We start from the raw sequence: 9,624 nt of genomic DNA on the forward strand, positions 1-9,624 counted from the left end.
CTCTCCACCAGGAGGCTAAAGCACTGGTACATTTTTGTGTACGAAGCATTTATAGGACAACTCCCTTTGTATCTCTGTTCTTTACTGACCAGATTAGTCACTCAATATAGTCTTCGTTCACAGTCGCTACTGTCCTTGTCTGTTCCTAAGGCTAGAACTGAGATGGGGAAACAATATTTTTCCCATAATGCCCCTTCATCCTGGAACATGCTTCAAAAGATATTAAAGTTAGGGGAGTTAGTGTCCTTGCCTGTTATTAAGACTCTGATCACAACACTGTTTGTGATAGCTGCAGTTGTTTCTAATCTTCAATTGTGTCTGTAACTTGTGACACTTTGTCTTTTGTGTGTATTTAGTATTTTTCTGTAATATGTTATGTACACTCTGCTATTTCCCTGTTTTGCCTTCTTGCCAGGTCGCCCTCGCAAAAGAGGTTTTTAACCTCAATGGGTCTTACCTGGTTAAATAAAGGTTCAATCAAATAAATAAATAAATAAATAAGATACTATACAGTACAATGTTGTACTATAAAATACTATAGAGTACAATGTTGCAGGATTGAGGAGTAACGGATTACATGTAAGGGATTACAAAAAACGGTAACTGTAATCCATTACCTTACCAGCAAAAATAGTGTAATCAGATTACAGATACTTTTGAAAAACTAGATGATTACTTCGAGGATGACTTTTAAATTCAGAAAGAAGGTTATGAAAAAATCATCTTTGACTATTTGACACTTTCCTCAACGACATTCAAAACAGCATTGAAAAAAGGTGCAAATATATGTTTGTTCCACCTGAGCGGGTCTGACTACAAGTCAGAGACCACTACGATGACACACCAAATGGGTTTGATGGATTGCGGGAAAATAGCAGGAATAGGCTTTTGTAGACTACAGTCCAAGCTATGTCTTCCAATAGGGCAACTGCTGTCGGTATCCAAAGAACATCCAACTTGAATAAACGCTTGGAGGTAAGGATGACAACAGTGGTGTAGTCTACGGCGATACGGATATCACTTATTATTGTTATCTACATAGAGCATTGATGTGAAACACACTGTTGCTCTCTCATTTAGCTATTTGCGCCTTACGGATTGTGGTTGTTGTGGATGGCTGTTCACAAATCTACAGTGCCTTGCAAAAGCATTCACCCTCTTTGCCGTTTTTCCTATTTTGTTGCATTACGACCTGTAATTTAAATAGATTTTTATTTGGATTTCATGTAATGGACATACACAAAATAGTCCAAATTGGTGAAGTGAAATGAAAAAAATGAGAAGAAATTCAAAACAGAAAAGTGGTGCGTGCATATGTATTCACCCCCTTTGATATTAAGCCCCTTTATAAGATCTGGTGCAACCAATTACCTTCAGAAGTCACATAATTAGTCAAATAAAGTCCACCTGTGTGTCACATGATCTGTCACATGATCTTAGTATATGCACTGCTCAAAAAACTAAAGGGAACACTTAAACAACACAATGTAACTCCAAGTCAATCACACTTCTGTGAAATCAAACTGTCCACTTACGAAGCAACACTGATTGACAATAAATGTCACATGCTGTTGTGCAAATGGAATAGACAACAGGTGGAAATTATAGGCAATTAGCAAGACACCCCCAATAAAGGAGTGGTTCTGCAGGTGGGGACCACAGACCACTTCTCAGTTCCTATGCTTCCTGGCTGATGTTTTGGTCACTTTTGAATGCTGGTGGTGCTTTCACTCTAGTAGTAGCTTGAGACGGAGTCTACAACCCACACAAGTGGCTCAGGTAGTGCAGCTCATCCAGGATGGCACATCAATGCGAGCTGTGGCAAGAAGGTTTGCTGTGTCTGTCAGCGTAGTGTCCAGGGCATGGAGGCGCTACCAGGAGACAGGCCAGTACATCAGGAGACGTGGAGGAGGCCGTAGGAGGGCAACAACCCAGCAGCAGGACCGCTACCTCCGCCTTTGTGCAAGGAGGAGCAGGAGGAGCACTGCCAGAGCCCTGCAAAATGACCTCCTGCAGGCCACAAATGTGCATGTGTCTGCTCAAATGGTCAGAAACAGACTCCATGAGGGTGGTATGAGGGTGGGGGTTGTGCTTACATCCCAACACCGTGCAGGACGTTTGGCATTTGCCAGAGAACACCAAGATTGGCAAATTCGCCACTGGCGCCCTGTGCTCTTCACAGATGAAGCAGGTTCACACTGAGCACATGTGACAGACGTGACAGAGTCTGGAGACGCCGTGGAGAACGTTCTGCTGCCTGCAACATCCTCCAGCATGACCGGTTTGGCGGTGGGTCAGTCATGGTGTGGGGTGGCATTTCTTTGGGGGGCCGCACAGCTCGCCAGAGGTAGCCTGACTGCCATTAGGTACCGAGATGAGATCCTCAGACCCCTTGTGAGACCATATGCTGGTGCGGTTGGCCCTGGGTTCCTCCTAATGCAAGACAATGCTAGACCTCATGTGGCTGGAGTGTGTCAGCAGTTCCTGCAAGAGGAAGGCATTGATGCTATGGACTGGCCCGCCCGTTCCCCAGACCTGAATCCAATTGAGCACATCTGGGACATCATGTCTTGCTCCATCCACCAACGCCACGTTGCACCACAGACTGTCCAGGAGTTGGCGGATGCTTTAGTCCAGGTCTGGGAGGAGATCCCTCAGGAGACCATCCGCCACCTCATCAGGAGCATGCCCAGGCGTTGTAGGGATGTCATACAGGCACGTGGAGGCCACACACACTACTGAGCCTCATTTTGACTTGTTTTAAGGACATTACATCAAAGTTGAATCAGCCTGTAGTGTGGTTTTCCACTTTAATTTTGAGTGTGACTCCAAATCCAGAACTCCATGGGTTGATAAATTGGATTTCCATTGATTATTTTTGTGTGATTTTGTTGTCAGCACATTCAACTATGTAAAGAAAAAAGTATTTAATAAGATTATTTCTTTCATTCAGATCTAGGATGTGTTATTTTAGTGTTCCCTTTATTTTTTTGAGCAGTATATATACACCGGTTCTAAAAGGCCCCAGAGTCTGCAACACCACTAAGCAAGGGGCACCACCAAGCAAGCAGCACTATGAAGACCAAGGAGCTCTCCAAACAGGTCAGGGACAAAGTTATGGAGAAGTACAGATCAGGGATGGGTTATAAAAAAATATCCTGGGTTTGAGCCCATGCTCTGTCGCAGCCGGCCACGACCGGGAGGCCCATGGGGCCCATGGCCCATGGTTAGGGAGGGTTTGGCCGGCAGGGATATCCTTGTCTCATCACGCACTAGCGACTCCTGTGGCGGGCCGGGAACAGTGCACGCTGACCAGGTTGCTAGGTGTACGGTGTTTCCTCCGACACATTGGTGCAGCTGGCTTCCGGGTTGGATGTGCATTGTGTCAAGAAGCAGTGCGGCTTGGTTGGGTTGTGTTTCGGAGGACGCATGGCTCTTAACCTTCGCCTCTCCCGAGTCCGTACGGGAGTTGCAGCGATGAGACAAGACAGTAACTACTACCAATTGGATACAACGAAATTGGGGAGGAAAAAGGGGGTAAAAAATTCAAATAAAATATCCAAAACTTTGAACATTCCACGGAGCACCATTAAATCCATTATTAAAAAATTGAAAGAATATGGCACCATAACAAACCTGCCAACAAACCACCAAAACTCACGGACCAGGCAAGGAGGGCATTAATCAGTGAGGCAACAAAGAGACGAAAGGTAACCCTGAAGGAGCTGCAAAGCACCACAGCGGAGATTTGAGTATCTGTACACAGGACCACTTTAAGCCGTACACTCCACAGAGCTGGGCTTTACGGAAGAGTGTCCAGAAAAAAATTAGCAAACATGTTTGGTGTTCGCCAAAAGGCATGCTGGAGACTCCCCAAAAATATGGAAGAAGGTACTCTGGTCAGATGAGACTAAAATTGAGCTTTTTGGCCATCAAGGAAAACGCTATGTCTGGCGCAAACTGAACACCTCTCATCACCCCGAGAACACCATCCCCACAGTGAATCATTGTAGTGGCAGCATCATGCTGTGGGAATGTTTTTCATCGGCAGGGACTGGGAAACTGGTTGGAATTTAAGGAATGATGGATGATGCTAAATACAGGGAAATTCTTGAGGGAAACCTGTTTCAGTCTTCTAGAGATTTGAGACTGGGACGGAGGTTCACCTTCCAGCAGGACAATGAACCTAAGCATACTGCTAAAGTAACACTTGAGTGGTTTAAGGGGAAATATTTAAATGTCTTGGAATGGCCTAGTCAAAGCCCAGACCTCAATCCAATTGAGAATATCTGGTATGACTTAAAGATTGCTGTACACCAGCGGAACCCATCCAACTTGAAGGAGCTGGAGCAGTTTTGCCTTGAAGAATGGGCAAAAGTCCTAGTGGCTAGATGTGCCAAGCTTATAGAGACATACCCCAAGAGACTTGGAGCTGTAATTGCTGCAAAAGGTGGCTCTACAAAGTATTGACTTTTGGGGGGGTGAATAGTTACGCACGCTCAAGTTCAGTTTTTTGTCTTATTTCTTGTTTGTTTCACAATAAAACATATTTAGCATCTTCAAAGTGGTAGGCATGTTGTGTAAATCAAATGATACGAACACCCCAAAAAGCCATTTTAATTCCAGGTTGTAAGGCAACAAAATAGGAAAAATGCCAAGGGGGTGAATAGTTTCGCAAGCCACTGTAAATGTGTATTTGACCGGAATAATGATTGAATTCAAGAAGTTTAAGCTACAATCATTGTTTTTGAAATCAGTGAACAGCCAGTGAAAAATGTTCTCTTGCAACAGCTGCACAGTGCAGATCCCAGCCAATGGAATAAATGTGGAGCTTTTATTGCTCAATCTAATTCATGCTGATATTTTTTTATCCATAGGCCTAATGGACACGTTTGGTAGACTTAAAGGGGCAATCTGTAGTTGCTCCATCCATTTTTGGACTTATAAATTATTATATATATATATATATATATAGAATGCCAAGAATGTGCAAAGCTGTCATCAAGGCAAAGGGTGGCTACTTTGAAGAATCTCAAATATAAAACATATTTTGAAATGTTTAACACTTTTTTGGTTACTACATGATTCCATATGTGTTATTTCATAGTTTTGATGTGTTCACTATTATTCTACAATGTAGAAAATAGTAAAAATAAAGTAAAACCCTTGAATGAGTAGGTGTGTCCAAACTTTTGACTGGTACTGTATATCTATTGATTCTTGAAGAATATAACTTATAAATGCCTTAGTTCAGCTGCCTTGATGACAGCTTTGCACATTCTTGGCATTCTCTCTCTCTCTCTATATATATATATATATATATATATATATATATATATTTTATAAGTCCAAAAATGGATGTAGCAACTACAGATTGTCCCTTTAAGTCTATCAAACGTGTCCATTAGGCCTACGGATAAAAAAATATGAGAACCCAAAATATAAGCTTGTTTTTCTCCAATATTTTTAAACATTGTAAACGCAAACACTGTATAGCCTCATAACATGGTTAAAAGAATACGTTTGATATCATGGATGGTCAGTCCGGTTTGTTATTGTTTCATCTGTGGATTGTCAAGATATCAAAGTGTCATCAACAAAAAGGTAAACAATAGACCTATAGCAAATGCAGCATATGGCATTCATTTTTCACACGTAAATAGCACTTTTCAGTAGTGCTCAATGCATACTATTCCATGAGCGCAGCATTTATTTTTCAACTGGAATCAATGAGCCCAATCAGTCCTCCATGACAACAAAATCATAAACGACAGAGTAGGGCTAGCTAATAAGTCCTTTGTTTTGGGGTTATGCTCAGGTAAAACAATTTGACTAATCTATACATCCATATTTCCAAGTCCGATTCTTGAAGATCAAGGGCTATAACATTTATTAGAATGACTGGAATTCTGATTGACTTTTTGGTTTTTAATGTAAACGTAATTTAATCGTATTATTATATGTAGTAGAAAGCGATGGGTTAGAAGAAGCCTACAGATCCAACCCATAAACATTGTGTCATAATTGTTGCCGTGTTGAATTGACCAAAACGCAGCAGGAATGTGGATACTCATCTTTTAAATATTTTTAGAGCAAAGTATACACAGAAAACAATAACCACGAACGACTCCAGACAGGCTACTTACAAAATCATAGCAGTGTTAACACAACCACCCACAAACCCAAGTGACAAACATACTCCTAAATATATGACTCCCGATCAGGGACAACGATAACCAGCTGTCCCTGATCGGGAGCCACACAGACCAACATAGAAACACAACACCCAGAACAAACATACACAGACATCTTCTGCCACATCCTGACCAAAATACTACACAACTACACCTTCTGTTGGTCAGGACGTGACACATTGATTTATCCTGCAATAGATGTGGTTCAATTGGTAACATACATTATTGTCTTCTTCTAATGCCTCTTAAGGGGAAAGTAATCTAAAAGTAACTGAATGTAATCAGATTACGTTACTGAGTTTGGGTAATCCAAAAGTTACATTACTGATTACAATTTTGGACAGATAACTGTAACGGATTACATTTAGAATGTAAGCTACCCAACCCTGACTATAAGAAACTATACAGTACAATGTTGTACTATAAGATACTATACAGTACAATGTTTTACTGTTAGATACTATACAGTACAATGTTGTACTGTTAGATAATAAGAGCACCTCCTCCCAGCTGCCTACTGCACTGAGGCTAGGAAACACTGTCACCACCAATAAATCCACGATAATTAAGAATTTCAATAAGCATTTTTCTACGGCTGGCCATGCTTTCCACCTGGCTACACCTACCCCGGTCAACAGCCATGCACCCCCCACAGCAACTTGCCCAAACCTCCCCCATTTCTCCTTTACCAAAATCCAGATAGCTGATGTTCTGAAAGAGTTGCAACATCTGGACCCCTACAAATCAGCTGGGCTAGACAATCTGGACCCTCTCTTTCTAAAATTATCCGCCGAAATTGTTGCAACCCCTATTACTAGCCTGTTCAACCTCTCTTTCGTATCGTCAGAGATCCCCAAAGATTGGAAAGCTGCCGCGGTCATCCCCCTCTTCAAAGGGGGAGACACTCTAGACCCAAACTGTTACAGACCTATATCCATCCTACCCTGCCTTTCTAAGGTCTTCGAAAGCCAAGTTAACAAACAGATCACCAACCATTTCGAATCCCACCGTACCTTCTCCGCTATGCAATCTGGTTTCCAAGCTGGTCATGGGTGCACCTCAGCCACGCTCAAGGTCCTAAACGGTATCATAACCGCCATCGATAAAAAACAATACTGTGCAGCCGTATTCATCGACCTGGCCAAGGCTTTCGACTCTGTCAATCACCACATTCTAATCGGCAGACTCAACAGCCTTGGTTTCTCAAATGATTGCCTCAACTGGTTCACCAACTACTTGTGTCAAATCGGAGGGCCTGTTGTCCGGACCTTTGGCAGTCTCTATGGGGGTGCCACAGGGTTCTGTGGCCGACTCTTCTCTGGCCGACACTTTTCTCTGTATACATCAATGATACATCTTCAACCGATCGCTGCCCTCACCTGCCCACCTGTCCAGCATCACTACTCTGGACGGTTCTTAGAATATGTGGACAATTACAAATACCTAGGTGTCTGGCTAGACTGTAAACTCTCCTTACTCACATTAAGCATCTCAAATCCAAAATTAAATCTAGAATCGGCTTCCTATTTCGCAACAAAGCATCCTTCACTCATGCTGCCAAACATAACCTCGTAAAACTGACTATCCTACCAATCCTTGACTTCGGCGATGTTATTTACAAAATAGCCTCCAACACTCTACTCAGCAAATTGGATGCAGTCTATCACAGTGCCATCTGTTTTGTCACCAAAGCCCCATATACTACCCACCACTGCGACCTGTATGCTCTCGTTGGCTGGCCCTCGTTTCATATTCGTCTCCAAATTCACTGGCTCCAGGTCATCTATAAGTCTTTGCTAGGTAAAGCCCTGCCTTATCTCAGCTCACTGGTCACCATAGCAGAACCCACCTGTAGCACGCACTCCAGCAGGTATATTTCACTGGTCACCCCCAAAGCCAATTCCTCATTTGGCCCCCTTTCCTTCCAGTTCTCTGCTGCCAATGACTGGAACAATTTGCAAAAATCGCTGAAGCTGGAGACGCATATCTCCCTCACTAACTTTAAACATCAGCTGTCAGAGCAGCTCACAGATCACTGCACCTGTACATAGCCCATCTGTAAATAGCCCATCCAACTACCTCATCCCCATATTGTTATTTATTTATTTATTTTGCACCCCAGTATCTCTAGTTGCACATTCATCTTCTGCACATCTATCACTCCAGTGTTTAATTGCTAAATTGTAATTACTTCGACACCACGGCCTATTTATTGCCTTACCTCCCTAATCTTACCTCATTTGCACACACTATATATATATTTTTTCCTATTGTGTTATTGACTGTACGTTTGTTTATTCCATGTGTAATTGTGTTGTTGTTTTTGGTTGCACTGCTTTGCTTTATCTTGGCCAGGTTGCAGTTGTAAATGAGAACTTGTTCTCAACTGGCCTACCTGGTAAAATAAAAAATAAAAATGATAATATACTGTACAATGTTGTACTGTTAGATACTATACAATGTTGTACTGTTAGATACTATACAGTACAATGTTGTACTATAAGATAATACTTTAAACCTCTCAGCCCCTGATATCAGTATGAATCACAATCAGGGGGCAAGAGAAGACACAGATGAAGCTCGACATTCACGTGAGTGGGTGCGTGTGTATTTGTGTGCTTGCGCGTGTGCGCAATGTATTTGTGCATGTTTTGATGTATGTAGGTAAGTGTGTGTTTGGTTTTGAATGAATAAGTGAGTATGTCTACACTGTTTATTGACTATGCTCCATATACAGTATAGAGGAAATGTTTGTGTCTCTTTTCATGTTGATTGGCAACTCTTCCCCAGATCACAGAGGACATGGAGGGTTGTCATGGTGATAGAATACAAAGATGTTCATTCATCTACTGCATACAGTGAAGTACCACAAGCCTTTGTCGGTAGACCCATCACTCTATCTCCCTCTCAAACACCTGCATATTCACATGTACACACACACACACACACACACACACACACACACACACACACACACACACACACACACACACACACACACACACACACACACACACACACACACACACACACACACACACACACACTTCCAGGAAAGATGACCATTAACAAAGTATCCGTATTGCTGATTGTTATAATGTACTCTTGTTGGTGTTTTGGCCCAGTTTGGGAAGTACCAGGCAGTCTGGCCAGTGTTGTTAGGTACAGCGCAGACTGTCTCTCTCCCCTGCCCTTTCCTGTCTTCACAGCCCAGGTGCTGGACAGATAAGGCCTTTCCAGAAGCCCTAAAACACACACACATATCCCCTCACTCCCTCCCACACACACACACACACACACACACACACACACACACACACACACACACACACACACACACACACATGCACGGACACACATGCACGCACATACATACACGCACACACACATACATACACACACACACACCAGCAAAACCAACATAGCAGCA

Source organism: Salmo salar, chromosome ssa01, assembly GCF_905237065.1.
Source record: "Salmo salar chromosome ssa01, Ssal_v3.1, whole genome shotgun sequence".
NCBI classification, from domain to species: Eukaryota; Metazoa; Chordata; class Actinopteri; order Salmoniformes; family Salmonidae; genus Salmo; species Salmo salar.